General features: G+C 38.9%; 1 protein-coding gene and 1 long non-coding RNA gene across 4 annotated transcripts in view; one reads left to right on the forward strand and one right to left on the reverse strand.

The window, feature by feature from the left end:
- Positions 1-23,941, forward strand: part of ZFPM2 (zinc finger protein, FOG family member 2) — a 339,422-nt gene that overhangs the window by 158,509 nt on the left and 156,972 nt on the right. The window lies entirely within an intron of this gene.
- LOC148114946 (uncharacterized) overlaps positions 6,168-23,941 on the reverse strand; it is a 66,572-nt gene continuing 48,798 nt past the window's right edge. Inside the window, exon 3 of the long non-coding RNA XR_015733428.1 lies at positions 6,168-6,231. This is a non-coding gene — a long non-coding RNA (uncharacterized LOC148114946). The remainder of the gene's footprint in view (positions 6,232-23,941) is intronic.

A 23,941-nucleotide genomic window follows, 5' to 3' on the forward strand; every position in this document is an offset into this window, starting at 1 on the left:
ATATATTAACAACATAATTCTCAGTGCTCCTTTCTTCAGATGTTTAAAAAAAATGAAGGGGAAAAAATGAAACTTCTCATTGAGCCTGGGGCCAGCAGTCAGGATGGGTTAACTCTGTCTGATATTCGAAGACTGAGTCTGTAAACTGTTAAGCTCCTTCTCTTCCACTTGCTTCCCAGCTTTCAGACTCAGTCTGATCTGGTCAGTCATCTTTTGCTGAGCTGCTCATTCCTGATTTCTGGAATCTCTGATCTGCTCCCTATTTTGGGTTGAGCTTTACCAGCGTGAAAGGTGCCTGACTCCGCTGAAGGCTGTTTCGTCGGCTCACAACAACGTAATTCTCAGTGCTCCTTACTTCAGATGTTTAAAAAAAAATGATGGAGAAAAAATGAAACTTTCCTGGCTGAAGCTGATAGTTCTAAGGGGAGAAGGAGCAAAGAATATAGAGCACATGATGAAAGTCAACTGTGGTCGGTGCCATGACTTCATTAATCAAGTGGAGGCATTCTGAAAAATGGTTTTCTTGGGCTGCAGCCATCTATTTTTTGGTGTTAATCTATTCCTTGTGGCAGGGTTCTCTGAAACGAAACAATGAGTAGTTGTATCATGCCCTCTCCCCTCGTTGTTGTTGCCCCTGTCAGAAAGAAGAGAGGATGAATCAGGTCTGTATCAGCCCAATAAGGAGAAGAGAATTCCAATGCCTGGGATGAAAATCTATAGGAGTAAATAGGGGCTGTTTGGGTCTGGGGAACTGGTGGGATACAACAGAACATATTAAATGGAATTTAAAGCTGTTATCCTAATGAAATAGTTTGGTGAGAAAGTGCTGGGAAACTCTCAAGTTTCCAAAGTTCAAAATGCAACTCAGATATTTACTAAGTCGTGATTAGACTCAAGGCTGAAATCCATTAGTTACACAGGGACAGACAGATGTCTAATTTTTATGCTTGAAAAATTAGAGGGTTTTTTCTTGAGTGTGTGTGTGTGTGTTACTTCTTAATTGTTTTTAACTGTATGTAAGATTCTTATTATGTGTTATTTTGGATAATTTAATATGCATGTATGGGACTCCCTTGACCTATGAAGATTTTTGGATGGGATCCATACATCTCTATTGCTGTAAGAAGGGTATAAGGTGAAACAAATTTATTTTCCTTTACCCCACCTTTGTAGTGCATGTTTCTTTCTCTCAGCTTCGCGCTACATACCATTTGTTATAAAAACTGGTGTACCAGTAATGTTTTACCAGTCATATTTCAGTGGTATGGAGTGCAAATTTGAATACTGAGTTGAAGTTCAGGTAAACCAGTATCATCTTAGGTTCATGAAGAAGTTGCAAACATAAAGGTAACGTCACATGGGTTTATAACTGGAAAAATCAAGAATACATGGCATGTATTGTGGAATAAATCTCATTGTATTCAATGCAACTTGCCTATAAATAGAATTATAGGATTGGAAGGGATTTTGGAGGCCTTGTACTCAATCCTGCTCTAGGCAGGAGTCCTCATACCATCTTAGACAAGTAGTAGTCCAATCTTTTCTTGAAAATCTCCAGAAAAGGAATACCCACAGCTCCTGGAGGCAAGCTGTTGCACTGCTTAATAGTTCTCTTTCTTACTTCATTTCTCTCAATGAAATTCTTTCTCATTCCAGATTGGAATTCTCTCTGACAAGGTTCCATCCATTGTTTCTTGTCCTACCTTTAGGTGTTATGGAGTCCTCTTCCCCATAGCAGCCCTTCAAGCATTGGAAGACTGCTCTCAAGGCTCCCCTTAATCTTCTCTTCATTAAGCTATACTTTCATGAGATGTAGCCTCTAGACCCTTTACCATTTTCATTGTTCTTCCTGCTCTCTTCCTGGGGCCTAAGCATCTTTTTTTATATTGTGGTGGCCAGAACTGGATGCAATATTCCAAATGTGGCCTCACCAGTGCATTATAGAGTGGTACTATCACTTCGCTTGGTCTTGATATTATCCCTGTGTTGATTCAGCTCAGGACCAGCTCAGGTTTTTTTGGCAGTGTGCTGCAGCTAGCTCAAGTGGTGGTCCACCAGGACATCTAGATTGCTATCATAGGCACTATTTGATGAGCCAGGTACTGTCTATCCTGTACCTGTGCATTTGGTTTTTCCTGCCTAGGTGCAGGACCTTACTTTTCTCACCACTGAACTGCAGCTTGCTGAACCCAGCCCAATGCTCAAGTCAAAAGCCTTCTAAACCTTGACTCTTTCTTAAACTGAAGCATTTTGTAGTTGATAAACTAAGACAACTAAAGCATTTTTTACTTGATGTACTCAAAGGTGAGCCAATTCTCACAAACATGATTAACTCTTTGTTTCACTGTAGGAAACAGCTAATTTCTAGATTAAGTAAGTGATATTTGAAATCAGTCTTGGATACCTATAAAACAAATAGTTTTATAGCATTAGTTCCTGAATGACATGAATGTTGATATATGTTTAGCAGTGGTGAAATTGTGCCAGTTCTATCTGGCTCAGGTGAACCAGTAGTGCCGGTGGCGGGAGGCTCCGCCCACCCGCCCGGACATCACCACGTCCCATTTTTGACCCTCTGTGCATGTGCAGAAGGCTCTGCATATGCGTGGAGGAGGCATGCGGTTTCACATTTGCGAACCGGTAGCAAAGGTAAGTAAATTTCACCCCTGATGTTTCGGACAAGTTTTAACAACCTGATCCCTCCATTAAAAGGATAATATTAATACCATCTTAATTAAGTGATATTTATTATCAATCATTATCATGAAACTAAATCAGTTTAGCAATATCAGCAAAGCATCTCTCCGGTTGCATCAAGCAATATGCCTGTTCTTTAGTGCATTGAATATTTGTACTTCAAATAATATTTTACATTCCTGCAGCATTTTTTCATTGAACACTGCTTGTTACATTACAGTTACCCCTCTCAAAAGGCAAGCCTCTCCAAACTGATGCAAATGTTTTCAAGGAGAAATTTCCCATTTTTAAAAAGACCTTGCATTATCTGAATAACACAGTCATTTTGTCATTCACTGCCTATTCAGTCCTACATTCAGGTTGTAGGTGGTCTATTATAGTAATAACATTAAAACACAATTCCTTTTTTTTTCCTTTCTAACCCTACAGTATATCCAAAATGCTGTATATCACACAGATTCGCATAATTTTCTTTAATGGCAAATTACTTCAAACTTTCATTGTTTCAGGGTTGTTCAGCAGCCTTTTGTTCTTGAGGTGACTGCTGTTCCTTTGTGTAATCTCGGTCCTAGTATTTAATCCAATTAGCCACAGGGACACACATAATCTTTTTTATTTATCTCTGTGACTTCCATTTAATAAGATGTAATGTTATAACATCAACAAACACACAAGAATTGCCATAAAAAATGCGTGTTTGCTCCAATTTGAAATAAAGCACATTTTTTTCTGTTCTATGTGCAACCCCCCCCCTCTCTCTGTGTATGTATGTTTGTAGATCAATAGATAGATTAGGTGCAACTTCCAAATGTGTGAGTAGATCTAAAATGGCAAATTGATAACTCTTGGCTTCTCCTAAGCAAGTGTGAGAGAGGGCTTGGGCTTGACATAGATAAAAGAATAACAGAATTGAAAGGAACCTTGGAGGTCTTCTAGTCCACCTCCTTGCTCAAACAGGAAATTCTGTACCATTTCAGACAAATGACTGTCCAGTCTCTTCTTATAAACCTCCAGTGTTGGAGCATCCACAATTTCTGGAGGCAGGTTGTTCCACTGATTAATTGTTCTAACCTTCAGGAAATTTCTCCTTAGTTCTAGTTTTGTTCTCTCCTTGATTAGTTTCCATCCATTTCTTCTTGTCCTGCCTTCAGGTGTTTTGGAAAATAGGTTGATCCCCTCTTCTTTGTGGAAGCCCCTTAAATTTTGAAACACTGCTATCAAGATTAGAACATATCAGATGCTGCAGCAGTGCTAATCATGAGTTTAAAATTTACCTGTACATTGACCTAGAAATAATCCTTATCCACTCACTTATTATTCTTCTGAAGACATTTCTTTTGGGAAAGATTTTTTTATTATTTATAAGCATCATTTTTCCTGGGGTTTCAGCCTCAGATTCAAGGTGTAGGAGCAGCTGGATTGCATTTTAAGGATACCAAGTATTTGCTTTTTGATCTAGTGGCAGCACCTACCTCAGGGAATAAATTCAATCTAGATTCTACCTCCTGACAGATACGTGGGCCCTGATTAGGAGTCACAAAGAAAAGGACACATCATAGGTACATGTTAAATGCTGAAATGTTTGTGAAAGGGGTCAGGCATCACAAAAAAATCTACCTCCTCCTGTGACAGGGTTGTCTGCTCTCATGTCTTTAATCCATCAAAGAGCAATACGTGGAGATACATATTTTATACATACCTATCAAATAACGTCCTATCCACTGATAAATCTCGGTAAGGTTGATAAAGTTATAAATACTTTTTCCTCTTACAGATCTAATAATGAAAGCAGTGTGCAGGATTTTCATGTTGACCTTTACAAATTGCTAAGCATCTCAGCAAAGTTGTGCCTTCTTAACATTCCTAGCGTACTTTGATTCATGCTAGTATTTAGCACTTGTTGAGTGTTAGACGAGATCTGTACTGACAATTCATGTTATCGTGTCTACACCAACTCACAAAATGGCATTTGTATGTCAACTGGGCCTCACTTGCAAAAATAGCATAAATATATCCTCTGAAGATTCTCTATTCAAGGGCAAGAGGGAGAATGAAAGTGTAAAATTTCATGGAATCCAAGCAGGAATGAAACAATATGGTTTTGTAGTTTTCTATAAATGTGACTATGATTTTGATAACAATAGAGTAATCCACTTCTTATCTTATCAGTATACTGAAAAAGGTTTAACATCTCCCTTTAAATAAATAAATATATAAAAATAAACAAATAAATAAAATAACAAATTGCTAGTTTTTCAAAATCTCAAGATCTATGTCAACTCAACAGAACGAAAGGAAAAAAAATATAATTCCTTTCCTAAGGAATGCTAGAATATTTTCCTTCTTATTTCCTGGCACGATAAAATGCCACAGCTGGCAATACATGTGAAAAACAAATAGATGTGTCAAGATATAAACTTGTGTGGGCCAGAGTGGCAGATTCACACTTTCTGCTAGACCAATCCCCAATATGGGCTGCTCACAGGTTCTTGAGTGCAAAAATTGTTGACATCGTCTCTTCCCAATTGCAGCCCATCACAAATACTCTCCACACTTGTGTTTTTCCAGCTTTGGTTCTGGACTATTTTGTGACCTGCATGCTTCCATCATTTCAGAGCAAATGGTTTTCAGGACTTCATTCTGTTTTATTATTATTTTTTATTGAAAAACATATTTAAGTTGAAACTTAAGAACCTTGCTGCTTTGTTCCTTTGAAACTGAACTATCAATTCTTCCTTACCAAAAAAAAAAAAAAAAAAATCCATGGAATTACAGAGAAACATAGGAGCTAAAGAACAACTTGATCCTATTGCTTTGATTGTTGTAACATTGGAACTGTGCTGTTACCATAAGGGGAAAATGAAAGGATGTGTGCTTGTGCAAAGACTTATTATGGGAGATGTGTGTGTGTGTAGGCATCCATGGGTACAAGCATCTGGGAAAGCAAAAGAAAGGCATGGGGATTAGTGAGAAGGGAGCAGCCTCTAAATGGAAAAGGCAGGCAGACACTGATAGAACCATCTTCATAGGAGCCAAATAGTGACACTTGCTTTCTCTGCATGGTTGCAATTAAGGTTAAAGAACAATTAGTCAGTCCAGATTGAACATCAGTCCTGCCTCATTGCCATCCAACTGCAAACAGGACTGAAATTTGGGAGACAAGCAGCTAGGTCTGCAAAATGGAATTGCTCAGCGAAGGAAAAAGAAACATGTACGTATGTAACCATGCATTAATTTGGAAAAACAGTTTTGGAGCATATGGTCATGCTTGTCTCCATATTGCAAGACTAACTGCTGAAATTGCTGAGCAATATTAGAAACCGCAACTGTTTTAAAGATTTGCAGACAACGGCTGCATGCATGCCTTCTGGGTACACTTTTGGCATAAAATCTGAAGCAATACACAACCCTATATACCTGTTGATGCGTGATAAAAGTGAGCTATAATCCAAAAAGGTGTACATCATATTTAATTTGCCAGTCTTTCAGTTTCTACAGAACTTGTTTTTCCTGGAATAGATTATGATGGATTTCCTGTTGAAAAATGAAACAAGTTACTCTTAATTTTCAACCCTGATAATTAAAATTATAGCTTCCAATTAAAATTGGTTCCCACCAATTAAGCTGATTGATCTACATATTAAACAATTAAAGTAAACACATGAATAAGTAAACATAAATGTTTTTCACAGTGTTGTCCAAACCAATTAAATTGTAGTGTTGAATTTAAATTGATTTTGTGTCACGACATTTTTTTCAAGTTATAATGAAAACAGCCCAAAATATGGAAAGAAGTACTGGAAATATCCAAAAGATGGTTATTTATGTGATTTTTCTGACCTGTGGCAACAGAAAATAACAGGGTGAGATAACCCTAACCCTGAGATTTTTTTATGGATTTGGAACGTTATGGCCATTTTGCTCTCATGACTTAGACCTGTTGATAGTACCTTTGAACCTTGCTCAAGTAATGATGGTTGAATGTCTCTAGACGACAATGTAAATTGATAGTGGGGAAAAATCTGGTGTTTCTTCACTATTTTCAGTTAAGTTAAATGCCTTTTTTTATATGATGCAGTCTAAAAATTGAATGCATTTCTAATCAATTACTAACCAGGGGTGACTCCAGCAGTGGGTTTCATCATCAGTTTTATCTTACCACTGATTCGCTGCGTGTGCTTCGTGTGCCAACCTGCCTTCCACGCATGCGCCCGGCCTCAAAAACATGCCTAAATAGGATGGCGTAGAGCCGGATGGTGGGCCCCACCTGCAATTTCCGTTACCGGTTCGGGCAAACCGGTCTGAACTGGCTGGATACCACCTCTGGGTGACTCCCTTCTCAGCTTTGGGGAGTAGCCAAGCTTGTCTTACGATGCTTGCTGTCACCTGCTGGGCCTCTATAAGTAATATTTAGAACACCCTTTCTCATATTCCAAAGGTGCTATTCCAAAAGGCAAATGGATTTTCTTTTTTTTTCCCCTTGAAAACATGTCACTTCTCATCCAAGAAGCTTCTTCAGTTCTAGGTGAATGGTGGGTTATGGAAAGATTTATAATCCTAGCAGTCATCTAGTTGTTAGCACTCTGAAAGCCCATCCTTGGCTCTCTGAGTGTTGTTGAAGCCATTTGGAAGTTTATCTGTACTCTCACGGTCATCTGAATTAGAATGCAAATGGGTATGGAACCTTCTTGGTAAAAAAACCTTTCATTCCCCACCATTCAGCCAGAACTGAAGAAGCTTCTTAGATGAGAAGTGAAATGTTTTCAAGGGAAAAAAGCCAAGAGAGTCCAGTTGCCATTTGGAAAGGCATTATTGGGACAACCATGACCTGAATAACTGAGAATCTCCATAGACCTTTTCTCATTGTCTATATATCGGGTTTGTAAAAGCAAATTCTCAACAGATCTTAATAATAGGATTATATTGGTCTGTTGCACAGATACTAAGTTCCAACAGGTTTCAAATTTGAGGAAATAATAATCTTGAATTGAAATTGATTTTATGGGGAAAGGTTTCTCAGAAGTAGTATGGAATTCTAGTGTTTCTTTGTTATGGGATAGTTGAGAAATATGTGGATTTTATCTTTCCTACTCATCTTGGTTCCTGTACTTCGTTTAAATCTTGACTAAGACATCTTGAGGAACCTACTCCCAAGTTTTTATTTTTATTTTTCAGTTGGGGGGGTGAGGATAGTCATTAAGGCTTAAGAACTGTAGCGGAATTCAAATCCCGTCACTACTGGTTCGCTCATGGGCGCACTCGCTCACAATGCTTCTGCGTATGCACAGAGGTGTCTGGGAGGGTGGCCAGAGCCTCCTACCGCCGATCTGGAGCAAACCGGTAGCAACCCATCACTGCTTAAGAATGATGGAAAGATGCATAGAAGAGATCCACAATAGTGACTCAAATAATAGCAGTAACACTTAGACTTATATACTGCTTCACAGTGCTTTCCAGCCCTCTCTAAGCAGTTTACAGAGTCAGCATATTGCCCCCAACAATCTGGATCCTCATTTTATCGACCTCGGAAGGATGGATGATAATGAAATGCAGATAGTCCTCAACTTATGACCATTTGTTTAATGAACGTTTGAAGTTACAACAGCACTAAAAAGGTGATTTACCACCAATACTTGAGCTCACAGCTGCCACAATATCTCAATGGTCACATGATCAACATTTGAGAACTTGGCAACTAGCATGAATTTGCAGTGGTGATCCATTTGCAACCTTCCCAGCCAGCTTCCATCTAGTAAATTCAACAGGCGAAGCTAGATTTGCTTAACAACTGTGTGATTCACTTAACAACTGCAGTGATTTGCTTAACAAACATGGCAAAAAATTATAAAATCTGGCAGAACTCGCTTACCAACCGCCTTGTTTAGCAATAGAAATTCTAATCCCAATTGTGGCGTAAATTGAGGACTTTATGTAAGGATCCAATCTCAGCCACTCATCAGGACCAGAGGTTTAGTCTTCCGAATTTTCAGATTTGTGCTGGAGCCTATCCTCTGGACAACTTCTCTCTAGCAGAATATGTGCTTTGGGCTATTCTGTATGTGGTATTTATATGGTGCCTGGTTGTGTGTGGCTTTTTAGTTGTTGATTGGGTTGTATAGTACCATGTTTCTCCAAAAAGGTGACCCACCTTGAAAAGAAGCCCTATCACATTTCTGAGCGCATGTGATCAAATTAAGCCCCACCTACAAAATTAGCCCTAATTAAGACCACGCCCACCCCAGGGTTCAGGGTGTGGGGCGAGGCACACAGGTAAAATATAAGCTAGGATGGAGAAGGAGGGGTGGAGCTGCCCTACTTACGAGGCCTTGCACACTCCAACACCTGCTTCACCTTCTTCTGTGGCCGCTTACCACCACTCACATGCATCGCCCTGGTCTCTGTTTTGCCTTTAGATGCCTGCTGGAAGGCCGGGGCAATGCGTGCAAGTTGCGGCAAGTGGCCACAGAAGAAGTGGGCCAGCAGCGGGCTCCTGCTGGATGGGGTTCTCAATGCCACCGCCGCAAGTTGAGTCAATAATTAGAACCCTCCAAAAAGAAGGCCTAGCCATTTTTTTCGGGGGTCAAAAGAAAATAAGACCCGGCCTTCTTTTTGGAGAAACATGGGTAAGTACTATATGTAAGCTCAAACAAAGCAGGAAAGTTCCTCCTAACATTGATATTTCATTGATATTTGGGACACTTTTATTCCAGTGTAAGGAATACAGTTCCCCCTTTGATCCTTATCAGAGATTTTGCAGCAGCCAAGAATATGCACGTAAAAGCATTTATGAGTATAGCGTATGAGAAGGAGAGTTAGAGAGAAAGGGAGCAGCATTGGAGGCACACATATTAATAGATTAAATTTGGACTCACCGTAATTAAAAGACTTTCTATACTTTACAACACTCAATACAAATGAACATGATTATTATTATTAATAATAATAATAATAGTAAATAATAATAGTAATAAAACTAATAGTATAATAATAGTAAAAAATACTATTAATAATAATAATAATAGTAAAAAAACACTGGCATAAAACCTACTGTATTCTCCAACCAATAAATAGAGAGGAAAACATTATCTCAGCTTGGGGAAACAAGACAGCGTGAGAAAGAAAGTTAATTGAGCCATGGTTAGAATGCAGTATTGCAGGCTAATTCAGCTCACTGCCAGGAGTTCAATCCTTACTGGCTCAAGGTTGACTCAGCCTTCCATCCTTCCGAGGACGGTAAAATGAGGGCCCAGATTGTTGGGGGCAATAGGCGGACTCAGGGGTGGGTTTTACCTATCTTTACTACCGGTTTGCAACAGGAGCTTGCTTGTGCGCGCTTCTGCGCATGTGCAGATCATCAATTATGACGTCCGGGCGGGTGGGCGGAGCCTCCCACTGCTTTTACTACTGGTTCTAAAGAACTGGACTGAACCGGGAACAACTCACCACTGGGCTGACTCTGTAAACCGCTTAGAGAGGGCTGTAAAGCACTGTGAAGCGGTATATAAGTCTAAGTGCTATTGCTAATGCTGACCACCTTGACTCTTCTTTGGTGTAAGAAGAAGGGAAGGGGAAATGCTGCCAACTTTTAAGAATCTATAATTTCCCTGTTCAGTCACGTCTGATTCTCGATGACTGCCTGGACAAGTCCCTGCAGTTTTCTTGGCAAAGCTTTTCAAAATTGGTTTGCCATTGTCTCCTTCCTAGGGCTGAGAGAAAGTGACAGGCCCAAGGTCACGCAGCTGTCTTTATTCCTAAAGTGGGACTAGCACTCATAGTTCCCCGGTTATTAGATAAACTGCTACACCAGATTGATTTTAAAAAGTGATTTTTCTTTATTAAAAACTATTTTTAAAAAACTTATTTTATAGCTTATATCAATGGAGCTCGAGTACCTAGTCCATTTCATCTCTTGGCCTACTTCGATGAGTTTTTCCTAATCAAAAAAAAAAAAACTTGGTTAGGAAATAAAGATGTATTTATTCTGAGTAGCTTTTTCTGAGTCAGGTGCCAATGATACTTTCTCCTTCCCTGTCAACTATGTTCATGGCTCTAAACTTCTGAATTTTGTAATGAGGCATTTAGAAACAATGGGTTAAAATTACAGCAGGAAGACTCAATGGATTTTAGTATTTGCCAGGCTTTTTTTCCCCTTTGCTGTTGATTTTTCATTAGCCTTTGTATTTTTTTAATTTCATTTGTTGTGTTGACAGGAACCTGTGACTCTATTCAGATAAATAATCACAAATATTATATGATGTATCTGCAAGCTCATTATATGCAGGATCCTCTTGAGAAATATCAATGAACTCTGGATTCATAATCATACTAAGTCGAAGTGTATTTTGTTTTCGGTTAATATGTGATTTGAAGTCCGTCAAGGTGGTCTGAAAACCACCATGATTCTTTATTTTTGGCTTAGCTTGTTATGGGAGCTCCACTAACTGTGATTTATTCAAAGAAACTAAAGGTTCCCCTCGCACGTATGTGCTAGTCATTCCCGACTCTAGCGGACGGTGCTCATCTCTGTTTCAAAGCCGAAGAGCCAGCGCTGTCCGAAGACAATTCCGTGGTCATGTGGCTGGCATGACTAAATGCCAAAGGCGCACGGAACGCTGTTACCTTCCCACCAAAAGTGGTCCCTATTTTTCTACTTGCATTTTTTACGTGCTTTTCAACTGCTAGGTTGGCAGAAGCTGGGACAAATAACAGGATCTCACCCCATTACGCGGCACTAGGGATTTGAACCGCTGAACTACCGATCTTTCAATCGACAAGCTCAGCATAGCCACTGAGCCACCATGTCCCCAAGAAGCAAAACAGGGATTATTGCATTGAGCAAAAGCAATCGATATGGGTTTGCATTCTACCCAATTGAAGTGGTAATAATGCTTGACTAGCTACAGTGGTCAGTATCATGCAAAGATGCAGCTTGGATGCCAAATGGGGTTGATTTATCGTGTTTGTTGCTCAGCGTTGAACCTCATTTTGTTAGTTTGCCTTGTGCATTTTTTAAAAATTCATCCCTAAGTGTAATTATCACTAAGATGAGCCTTTTGAGCTGCTTAAGTACCCTGACAACATAAAGGCAGTGAGATTACCTGATTAAAAAGTATATGTACATCTCTATCTTTTGTGCCATTTGAACTTGATAATGGAACAAGTTCGGTAGAGATAAAATCAGTGAATGCATTATATTTGGACAAGATACGAAATATGCAGATACCTCAGCCTTACTTGGCTACTTTAACAGCTGCTAGCATTCAGTGTTCCACATATACTTGATGGAGCAACACTTTCAGCCTCTTGAAATCAAAACATATTTCATTATTCAAGAATTAATTATAAACAGATAGCCCTCCATTTTAGAACCGTTAGTTTAGCACCTGTTAAAGGTTACTGCAAGCACTGAAAAAAGTGACTTACGACTGGTCCTCACATTACTGACCATCACAGTGTCTGCAAGGTTACATGATCAAAATTCAGGCACACGACAACCAGCATTTACCATATTTTTCAGAGTATAAAACGCACCTTTCCCCCCCATAAAACAGGGTGAAAATCTGGGAGCATCTTATACTACGAATGTAGCCCTGCCCAGCTTCTCAAACGGAGGTTTCAGAGGCTGAAAAAAGCATCAAAAATGAAGCTTCAGAAAAGAAGCCCCCAAACAGAGCTTCAGAAGAGAAACCCCCAAACAGAGCTTCAGAAAAGAAGCCCCCAAACAGAGATTCAGAGGCTTTTTTTCTGAAGCAGTTTCAGAAGTTTCAGAGGCAGAAAAAAAAAGCAAAAAGCAAAAAAAAAAAAAAAAAAAAAGCAAGGCACAGAGCTCTCAACCAAGGAACCTATTGCTAAAATTCATCTCTGGGAACAGCTGATTGGGGGGTATTCCGGGAGGCTGATCCACCTGTCAATCAGCTTTTTTCTTATTTTCCTCCCCCAAAACTAAGGTGTATCTTATACTCCGGTGCATCTTATACTCTGAAAAATACGGTATTTATAATGGTTGCAGCACCCTGGGGTCATGTGATCACCATTTGTGACCTTCCCAGTTGCTTCTGACAAGCAAGGTCAATGGAGGAAGTTAAGTCCATTTAACGACCATGTGATTCACTTAGCAGCCGTAATGATTTGCTTAACAATTGTGGCGAAAAAAGTAGTGAAATCGGGCACCGTCATCGTCCACCATTCAGTCGTGTCTGATCTTTGGCCACTCTGTGTATCAGCACTCTCCATGTCCCTCTGCTCCATTTTGCACGCCTCCTTCATATCTGCTACCAGTCATCCCAGTGTCATCCTTCATAGTGTTCAGCAGTACTGCGGTGGCCCTTTCTCCTTTTTCCGCTGATCACTCCCAGCATGAGTGACTTTTCAAGTGAGTCAGCTCTCATGACATGACCAAAATATGACAGCCTCTGTTTGGCAATCTTGGCACAACTTGCTTAACAACCACTATGCTTAGCGTTGGAAATTCAGGTCCAATTGAGGTTATAAGTGGAGATGTATCTGTATTTCAGAAGATCAATAAGTGAAAATCAGCAGAAAGTTATATTGATGTTTTTAATAGGATAATGATTGAGCAGTTATTGGAACTGTTTATTTTAATTAATATTCAGTATTAAGATAATAGGAATAATCTGCTTACCACACAATCCTTGGCATGTTTGCTAGTAAATTGGCTGGTGCCATGGGGTTCTCTTATTTAAAGCAGGAGTGGAAGCTGCTAGAGCAAAGTTCCCCAACCTTTCTGGCTTTGCGGACTGGCAGAGGGAGAGGGAGAAGGGATGGTTCCGTGCGAGCAGCCAGCAAGCACACGCACATGCTCGCAGCTCCATTTGCATGAGCTGCAGGCACACGCACCCACTGCTTGCACAAATGGAGCATGTATACATACACTCACTGGCTGCTCATGCAAGTGGGGATGAGCATGTGCAAATGCACTCATCCCCCACTTCCGTGGCTCAGTTCTGAACTGCTCATGACCCAGTAGAGGGCCGTGATTTGGGGGTTGGAGACCCCTGTTCTAGAGGGACTTTCACTCAGCTTTGGCTGGTACACCTTACTTCCCCAAAGTGATCTGGTGATGGTAACTTGGATGGACTACTGTAATGTATTGTACATGGGGCTGCCTTTAAGCATGACCCAGAAGCTGCAGCTGGTAGAAAATGCAGTAGTGAAATGACTGGTAGAATAATTCCACTTAACTAGAATAATATTAATTTTGAAGTGGCTGCATTGATCACCAGTAGGTTTTAAGAACCAAAGATGAATAGGAGTGCCTAAAAGAAATACCAATTATTATAGTTGTTGTTTTATATAATGTACTATAGTGTACTTTAGTAATATAAATATTGCTAAATATATTGTGGATACATTATAGAAAACTACAGATTTTCAATTAAAATGGTAAGATTTCTTTTTGTTTTCACTTTCTCTGAATCGTGGACAAGTCCATGCAGTTTTCTAGGCAACATTTTGAGATGTGGTTTGCCATTGCCTTCTTCTTAGGGCTGAGAGAGACTGCGTGGCTGAAGGTTAGTTAATTGGCAGATTAGAAGTCAAGTATCCCTGGACCTGGTCAATTTTTTTACAGGCCTTTTGGTTTTCATCTTCTGCAGAAGAAGAGAAGTTAAAGACTAATTGAAACTTGCTGCAAATTCCTTGTCTTTCTTTTTTTAATATCTTTAGCACACCTATTGTCTACAGATCAAATAACTTACTTTCAGTTTCAATATGTTTAAATATCGGTACATTATAAGACTGTCAACTATTTTTCAACTTCTGCTTCTCAGTTGTTGTTTTTGCATTCTTTATTGTATGCTTTAATTAATTTTAAAGAATTAATTTTCCTTTTATGTTTTGACCCTATGTTGTGTAGTAATATGAGAACTTTTTTTAACTTTCCCCATGCTGTTTATAATAATTTGCTAGCAACTCTGTTATATCTCACCTTAGATGTCTTTTCTTCTAGACAAAGAATCGTTTAATTCCACCCCACCCCTCATACACACTTATAGAAAAGCGTAGGAGAAGAGCAGACTGAGATGGAAGGTGGGATTAAACATGTCATCAGTTTGGAGTCATTGCATTTCAAAAGAGACCCAAGTCCACCCCCCCCCCCAAATTCAGTTAGCCCTTATCTAGTGCCGCTTCAGCTTTGATGCTAATTGATTAGATTCTTATGTATAAGTAGCAGTAATACACTCTTTTGCACTTTCAAACTCAACAAATGCTCCTGGTTATTTGTGTCTGACAGGAAGTAACTCAGTCTTGTACTGATTTTAGGAATCTAAGAATGGACAGCCAGATATTGTAGGATATTCAAGGTATTTAGGACTTGGCTGGGAGCCTATCTGTATCTGCAGTTCCGAGAGCAACTGGAATATATCCAGGTTTCTCTTTCAGCCTTTTCTTTGTGTTAATTTATTTATTTATTTATCTGGAAGATCTAGTATCATGTATTGCCAAGTATGGGACAGAAGTAACAGATCATCTATTTTGGCAGGACATAATTTCTTTTAGATCTTTAACCAAGAAGGGTGGTTTATTTTGGCATTTTTTAAAAATCATAAAATAAATGTAAACAGCAAATTAGGAAGATTTCCAAGCAATATTCACTGCTATTTACAGATGAGAGATGAAAAGTACATTCAAGATGTTAATTACTGTTCAGAATTTCAGTTTTATTACTTAAAATTATATTATTCAAATATGTACAACAAAATCAAAGGCAGCCTCTTATCAGGAAAACAACATTACAAAGTGGACATCATATGCTATATTAGTCAGAGACAATCTGGTGGGTAAAACAGATTTCTCTATCTATTTTTATTCAATACCCAAATAATTATATTAGGAAGGTATATGATAGCATCTGTTTCAGCATTTGTGCAAGAGGTCAGTTCACAATTTATCTGCAATCAATCCTAATTCATTCAAGCTGATAAAACTACAGAATATACAACTAGAACTTTTAAAAACCATTCCAAAACGATAAGCATCAATTCAAAAATTCATTAAAATAACACCACCATTGGGAAAAAGCCAAGCCTTTATGTTACACCTGACTGCTGCCTGTTTTCGGGTATACAGCTGTTTTAGGTATATAGCTAGATTTCAGATGCCAAAAACTTTGAAGTCATAACCAGGAGTTTGAATGGTTTCTGGAAACAAATAATTAACTAATGCAACTGGAATAAGAGTGGGATCTGCCCCTTCCAAAGGTTTTCCAATATAGAGAATTCCTACATGGAGAGTCTGCATTGCTGTAAGGAAAGAAAACTCGATTTCACTGAGGGCCACATCAGGGTTGTGTTTGACCTTGGGGAGCCAGGATGGGTGTGGCCAGGGTAGGCATGGCCACCTTGATGTCACTCATGTCAGGGATGCCTGTGGAGGCCCGAGCACTCTGCAAGGAAAAACGGATTCCTGAGCTCTGTTTTTGCTGGCAGAAGCACTGCAGGCTGGTCCTTCGCTGTTTCCAGGGCAGCCCTGCAGACCAGATATAAGTACCCCGTGGTCCAGATCCGGCTCCTGGGCCTTGAGTTTGACACCCCTGCTCTACATGTATGATAAACACTTTAATTGGTTCTGTAGTTCTGATCCTTTGTCCTGTATATACATTTAAGGAGAAAGAAACTTTAATATCAATGGTTAAATAGAACCACAAGACTGGATCTGCCAAAATCTAGACGACCATTAAAGGTAAAGGATCCCCTCGCACATATGTGCTAGTTGTTCCCAATTCCGGGGGGCGGTGCTCATCTCCGTTTCAGAGCCAAAGAGCCAGCGCTGTCTGAAGACATCTCCGTGGTCATGTGGCTGGCATGACTAAACGCCAAAGGCGCATGGAACGCTGTTACCTTCCCACCAAAGGTGGTCCCTATTTTTCTACTTGCATTTTTTACATCCTTTCGAACTGCTAGGTTGGCAGAAGTTGGGACAAGTAACAAGAGCTCACCCAGTTACGCGGCACTAGGGATTTGAACTTCTGAACTGCCAACCTTTCGATCTACAAGCTCAGCATCTTAGCCATACCCTAGATGACCATTAGATGGCAGCAAAAAGAAATCAGAAATTCTCTTTGCTGCTGTCTTGTGGACATCCAAATTTTTGCTACAGAGGTCTGGTAGCCCCTGGTCTAGTGTGAAAGTTAAAGCGTGATCAGAGAGAAAGAACTATTCACAACAGAATTATTGTACTAATTAAGTTTTAGCACTTTATAAAATCAACTAAATATATCATATACTTTTATAGAATAAAATCCCCATTCCTTTATTTATAAATTTACAATCAGACTAAAAATTCAGACAGAGCTTATCAAAAGCATAGCATTCCCTCCTTCCTGATGTATAGATTTAACTTTACTGAATGATTTTAATATATGGTCAAACCCCTGTTTTTATAAAATGCATTCCTTCTTTAAATTATGTACTTTATAACATATTTATTTGACTCTGGAATTTTGTGCCTTTGTTCTTACTTATTATTTTATGGTTTTTATATGTTGTTTTTAAATTGATACTTTTGTTGATGTTAATTGCTATTTAAGGCATTGTAAACTGCTTATGTCCTGGATGCCAGGAACAGGAGGAAAGAAAATTGATAATACTGTACATAAATATAAATAATTGTAAATATAAATGCATCAGAACGTTTGTAGAAACCTATCTCCAACCCTGAAGTTTAGCTTCTCTCCTTAAGTCACTTTGATCTGAATTCAAAAGTGGAAAGTACAAACTTCTATTTTCCTAGCTTACTCTTCATTGAAGAGAACTAGCCTTATCTTCTGCCTCTGCAGGTAAATTGAAGTTTCAGAAGAAGATCTGCCTTCATTAACCCCCATTGAGGAAACATCAACTGATCATCTCTAACTATTAGCAGGCAAACAGCGTAACCAAGAATAGTGACCCAGCAGTGTAACAATATTAAGATAACAGAAAAAAGAAAGAAAGGCAATCAGTAAAAATCTCTTGAATAGTGGAGTGTGACTGGCAAGAAACCCTGAAGTATATGATACTTTGATTAGAGGTAATAGCTTGCTAGCTAGTTTCAGAAAAGAACCTTTAATAGGTTTTTCCAGTGCTCTGAGAGTGCAACATGGAAGATTTGTCATTAAACATAGTATCTTACAATAGTTAAACACTGGCATTAATTTACATTTTATCTGGCATAACTGTGACACAATAGGGCAGAAAAGCTAAAATAATGTGTCCAGATGGACTTTAACATTGCTGTTGAAGGCTGTGATCTTAAAAAATTGATGCATTTGACTATAACGGCAAAACAGCCATCATTTTAGCAATAAGTAAATAAGTATTTAAATATGACCAGCAAATTTAAAAGAACAATAGCAGAGTGAGACAAACACATTTACACATCAAATACTATATTAATAGATTGACTGTCCAAGTAATGATAAATTTAGAAATTTTAAAAAATCTATACTATAAACATTTCCTAGAAATTTAGTTATTAAAGAACTGCTATCCAAAAGTGATATTAGAAGTAAAAGTGAGAATTTCCTGGTAAACCAATTAATTCTTTCACAGTTTTTGTTGTATTTTCATTGTGGTAACACCAAATATGTCTACTGCACAAAGCCAACTTTAAATTCTGGAGAAGATAACTCAGATTCCCCCCCCCCTAATTTCCCTGGGAATTTATCTGTTAGGCTCAAAATATAAATACCCATATAAAATTTACACCATAACTATATATGTAAGATGTTTCAACTTTCTTATTTCCACAGGGACAAATGCATTCTGCTATGGGGATTTTATTATTACTGCCTTAAAGTAGTGCTAATGGAAGAACATTATATCTGGCTTTAAAAATGCTATTCTCAATTTAGAGAAGGTTAAACAATCTGCTGGTTCCAATGCACCCTTTATTCTTATTCTATCATGTTGGGACACCTTGTTGACTTCTGTATGAAACTCTACATCCCTTATTGTTTGGATTATTAATTGTTTGGCTTGATCATAGCCCTTTGATAGCAATAGCAATAGCAGTTAGACTTATATACCGCTTCACAGTGCTTTACAGCCCTCTCTAAGTGGTTTTACAGAGTCAGCATATTGCCCCCAACAATCTGGGTCCTCATTTTACTGACCTCGGAAGGATGGAAGGCTGAGTCAACCTTGAGCCAGTGAGACCCAAACTGCTGGCAGCTGGTGATCAGCAGAAGCAGCCTGCCGTACTGTATTCTAACCACTGTGCCACCGTGGCTCCAATTCATATTGAAAATGGCACAGAGAGTGGATATGAAGCCAGTTTATGTTTCCAGGGAAGCACATCTATCTATCTATCTATCTATCTATCTATCTATCTATCTATCTATCTATCTATCCACCCACCCACCCACCCACCCATCCATCCATCCATCCATCCATCCATCCATCCATCCATCTACCTACCCACCCACCCACCCACCCACCCATCCATCCATCCATCCACCTACCTACCTACCTACCTACCTACCTACCTACCTCCCACCCACCCACCCATCTACCTACCTACCCATCCACCCACCCACCTATCTATCTATCTATCTATCTATCTATCTATCTATCTATCTATCCATCCATCCATCCATCCATCCATCCATCCATCTATCTATCTACCCACCCACCCACCCACCCACCCACCCATCTATGGGAGGACAGAATGAAATGTGAATGGCAAAAATTCAATTTTTTTTAAAATTTTTATTTTAAATAATTAAATAGAATTGTTAAATTGTCCATAGCAAGTTGGCTGTGGCAAATTCCCCACATGAAAGGAATAGGGCTTTTGAGACTTAACACTGAGGTTTTCGTTCAGGATTTCCTTCTTCTGACTGAATATCGATCCTTTGAAATTTGAGGAATGAACATGCTGACTCTTCCCTGTCTTATATATCTTGTGTCTTATTGCTGCAACCTTGATAAAACTTGTTTTATTCTATCCTAGTGAAATTTGTTTATGTCTTGGTAGCAGCTGTTCTCTCCTGTTTGCCAATATCTATTAATGATAATTACCCTGAACGCTATACCAAGTCCTTGATGCCATCGCATCATTGTGAGGAAGATTGTGATCTTATCTAAAGCTATTCTGTTTAACTCTGACACTCCTTCTATTATACTGGACCATTGATACGATCATGCCTGTTAGGATCAGACATTAGTTGGAATCAATATTTGAAAATGTGCCTGTTTTTGCTTAATAGCAAAGTTAGTACAAGGGTCAACAGCAAGATCATTTTGTTGAATGAGATTGTACAACTTCATCTTGTCAGCTAGAGTAGAGCTTTTCAGAGCAATTGATATTGAAAGAGAAATCACACAGGCATAAAAATTGTAACAGATCCTCCCACAACTATGAATATTGGTTTTGCTAATCAATCTGGTGTGATGGTTGGTACGCACTTTGAGTTCCTTAGAATCATACCAGGGTCAGTTTAAGTAGAAATCAATTTGAATAGACCAATGTATTTGAGTGTTAGGTTATTAAACTTGGTTAACTTTCCATGGTGATGTGCAGCCCTAGAGGACAGCATGGAGTGTTTTATTTGTATATTATATTTCAATATATAAATGTATATTATCTGTCTATGTCAACAGAACTCTGTTGCGATATAATCAGTAGAAACAGTAACACAAAAACAGCCTTTACAAAACCACAGTGTAGACTTTCATTGAGATCTAGAATTTAGGAGAATAACACAGCTCTACCTTGTGCTGAAACTAAATCAGGGGTGAAATCCAGCAGGTTCTGACAGGTTCTGGAGAACCGGTAGCAGAAATTTTGAGCGGTTCAGAGAACCAGTAGCGGAAATTTTCAGTAGTTCGGAGAACCAGCAAATACCACCTCTGGTGACCCCAGAGTGGGGTGGGAATGGAGATTTTGCAATATCCTTCCTCCAGGAGTGGCGAGGGAATGGGGATTTTGCAGTATCCTTCCCCTGGAGTGGGGTGGGAATGGAGATTTTGCAATATCCTTCCCCTGCCACGCCCACCAAGCCACACCCACAGAACCGGTAGTAAAAAAAAATAGATTTTACCACTGAATTAAATGTGTGTCAATCTAATTTCCATGTGTTGCTTTCAGTGCCTCTGCCAAGAAGGGCCTTTCTTGTGTTTCTTCACAATCAACTCTCTCCGAGGTGGAACATAAGAAAGCTTCCCTGCTCAGTGACAAACTGTGATTTTTATATTGATATATGCATTGATATATATATATATATATATACAGGGAAAGTATATTGTCTCAAGTATATTTTAAGGATTGTTCTGTCTTTCCAATGTTTGTGAGCTGCTCTAAATGAAAGAAGTCAAAATTGATGAAAACAAAATTAAAATTAATTCAATTTCATTTATAATTGCATTGCATTTAAATCATTGCTTTCAACTGAAGTAGGCTTCAGTAGGCTTTACATACAGTTCAAAGAAAGGTCACGGGAAGGAAGGAGAAGAGATAAAGAGAAATAAGATTAACAGAATGGAAAGCTCTATTTAGTTGAGAAGGCAGTTAAACTTTGACTATGTTCTTGCTTTCCAACAAAAGAAGTCTGTTACGTTTTCAGAAAGGAGGCATTTTATTCCTCAGATCCTCCTAGAGTAAAACATGCAGCATTCTCTTTTTCTAGTAGCAGTTCGAAAGCAATTTTTTTTCTCCGGAGTGTTTGTGAAAGGCCAGGTTTCACATCAGAAGTATTCAAAACATTACCTAGAAATCATAGGTCTTTGTTCTAGACTGATGAAATTAGTGGAATATGATGTGAGTAGGTTCGGAAATTGAATAATTAAAAGTATCACACAGAAAGTAATTGAATGTTTTCAAAATACCTATTTTCATACTGACTGTAAAACAAGGAGTGCCTCCCATGTATCTAAATTTGGCAAATTAGTCTCCTTAGAGATTTGTCTTCAAATGTCATAATATTTAAATGCAGCAAGAGCTCTGCTGAGTCATGTACTGAAGTCAGTGAGAAAATGAATACACAAATGCAATCCCAAATGCAATTCCAATGAATGGGAACCTACTTATAGGAAATTTTACAAATTAAAATGGATTTTCACTTTTTAAAAAAAAATTGCAAACATTGCGACATACTGCCTGAATTTATTGTTAGCATTGAGGCATGTCTTAGAGTCTTCTCCAATGCCTATGGGTATTTGAATAATTATATCTTCCATGCACAATAGATCATTAAGTAACTGTAATTGCAGGAAAGAGCAATCCAACATTTAATAATAAATACGTAAAAGGGGTAAAAAAAACCCTTTCTGGCTTTCTACAATATTATTCCTCCTGTTGATGCTGTACATAAATGGTAATAATATTCTCATTAAAGGAAACTAGATAAGCTAATGACTGCCTAAAATCTGCATAATTATTACAGATACAGGTGCTAATTGATTTAATCAGTAGATTATTCAACTGAAGTTTTATTCATAGACAAAAAAAAGTCTTAATTAATGAATAAAAACAAATTCTACTGAAAGGCTGGTCTCTTGATCCTTTTTTGCCCACCAATATTTTTTTCTGCCTGTGAGTTTGAGGGACTTATTTCAGCTGTTTCAAATGCATTCTATAGTATTGATGTAACCAAATTGCTAGTTAATAAAAATTGAGAGAACTTCTCTGTGCAAATTTAGTTGCTGTCAACAAAACTCTTTGGATAAGAGATTTTACCACTGTAATGAGCAAAGTAGGAACAAGAGCCAAAGAGTGTAAACATTGGTGAATAGGTTGGGAGATGTTCTGTTCAGTTTTTATTCAGCATTTGGAATAATCAACGACGTCATTTTCGTGTATTAGCATAGTCGTCATTTTTATGCATTAGATTCTATAATGCCGTGATGGCGATGGCCCAAAGTGGCACACAAAGCCATGTCACCCGGTACGTACGGCCTTGCCTGTTTGTCGTCTGGGTTTCTGGTGTGCATGCGTGCATGACAATCAGCTATCCTTCGTGCACGCAGCAGTGCAGAAAACCGGTGTGCACATGTGCACCGACCAGTTGATTGTTGAGTGTGCATGTGCGCCAGAACCCGGAAGTTTGGCTTTTCTGGAGCGTGATCCCCTCACATGCATGGCAGTGCCGAAAACTGGCCTGCGGATGCATACCGGCCAGCTGATTATTGGACGTGCATGCGTGCTAGAATCTGGAAGTTAGGCTTTTCCGGAGCCTGGCCCCAATGCGAGGGCACATGCACGTGACGTTTCCGCACGACCTTTTCGGCACTCAGTGCCAAAAAGGTTCGCCATCACTGCTATAATGGATTACTTTGGTTATTTTGTTGATCATTTTGGTTTGTAATTGTTGTTACGTGGTTGCAATTTCCAAATACTTAAGATAATGTAAGAGAAACAAATTCACAACTTAAAAAGGAGCCTATACTGGAGACCTAGAAATAAAAGAAGTATTTAGTTTTTTAAAAAAAACAAATCCATAAAGACACAATAGGTGATCAAGTAAAATCGTTAATTATTTTGGTACCATAAGAACTGTAAATAAGTCATACATAATCAATTCTGATGGCTTTGAGTATTAGCTAAGTTCCAGAAATTGGCCCAACCTGTCTGTAATTTTCCCCAGTTTTATTATGGAACTTTTGAAGCATTAGGCATAGGCTATAATAAGGCTATTCCTAATTCAGCAGATAGCAGTACCTAAGTAATCTTTGGACGGCTACAGAGAAATCATTGGGGATTTCTAAGGATGTAGAAAAAGGAGGAAATCTTGTCTCTCAAAAACCAGTAGGAAATGCTGTAGCACAGCATTTTTCAATCTTGGCAACTTTAAGACGTGGGGACTTCAGCTCCCAGAATTCCTGGCTGGGGAATTCTGGGAACTGAAGTCCCCACATCTTAAAGTGACCAAGGTTGAGAACCCCTGTTATGGCATATGAAAACCCAGTGTGTGGTCTGTCCCCGTACCCCACACGCACCCCCACAGATGGCCCAGAGTTAATAAGCCACACAACAAAACTCTTTGAAGATAAAGCTGGCAGCAACCCAGTGGCTAGCTGCCAATTCAGACTTTACTCACACAAAACAAAGATTAGACTGCAAGCATTCCGATAAAACAGGCAGAGTGTCAACAATACAAGGATTAATCCAAATGCAGTCCGATAAAGCAGGCAAAATCCAGTAACGCAGAGATCATGGAGTATTTCCAGTTTTTGCTCGTCACAAACTGAATCGGCCACCACACTCACATTTATACCCTGTGGGGTGTGGTCCAGTGACTCAGCTAATC

The sequence above is a fragment of the Pantherophis guttatus genome, chromosome 3, assembly GCF_059756535.1.
Source record: "Pantherophis guttatus breed Tessera chromosome 3, ASM5975653v1, whole genome shotgun sequence".
NCBI classification, from domain to species: domain Eukaryota; kingdom Metazoa; phylum Chordata; class Lepidosauria; order Squamata; family Colubridae; genus Pantherophis; species Pantherophis guttatus.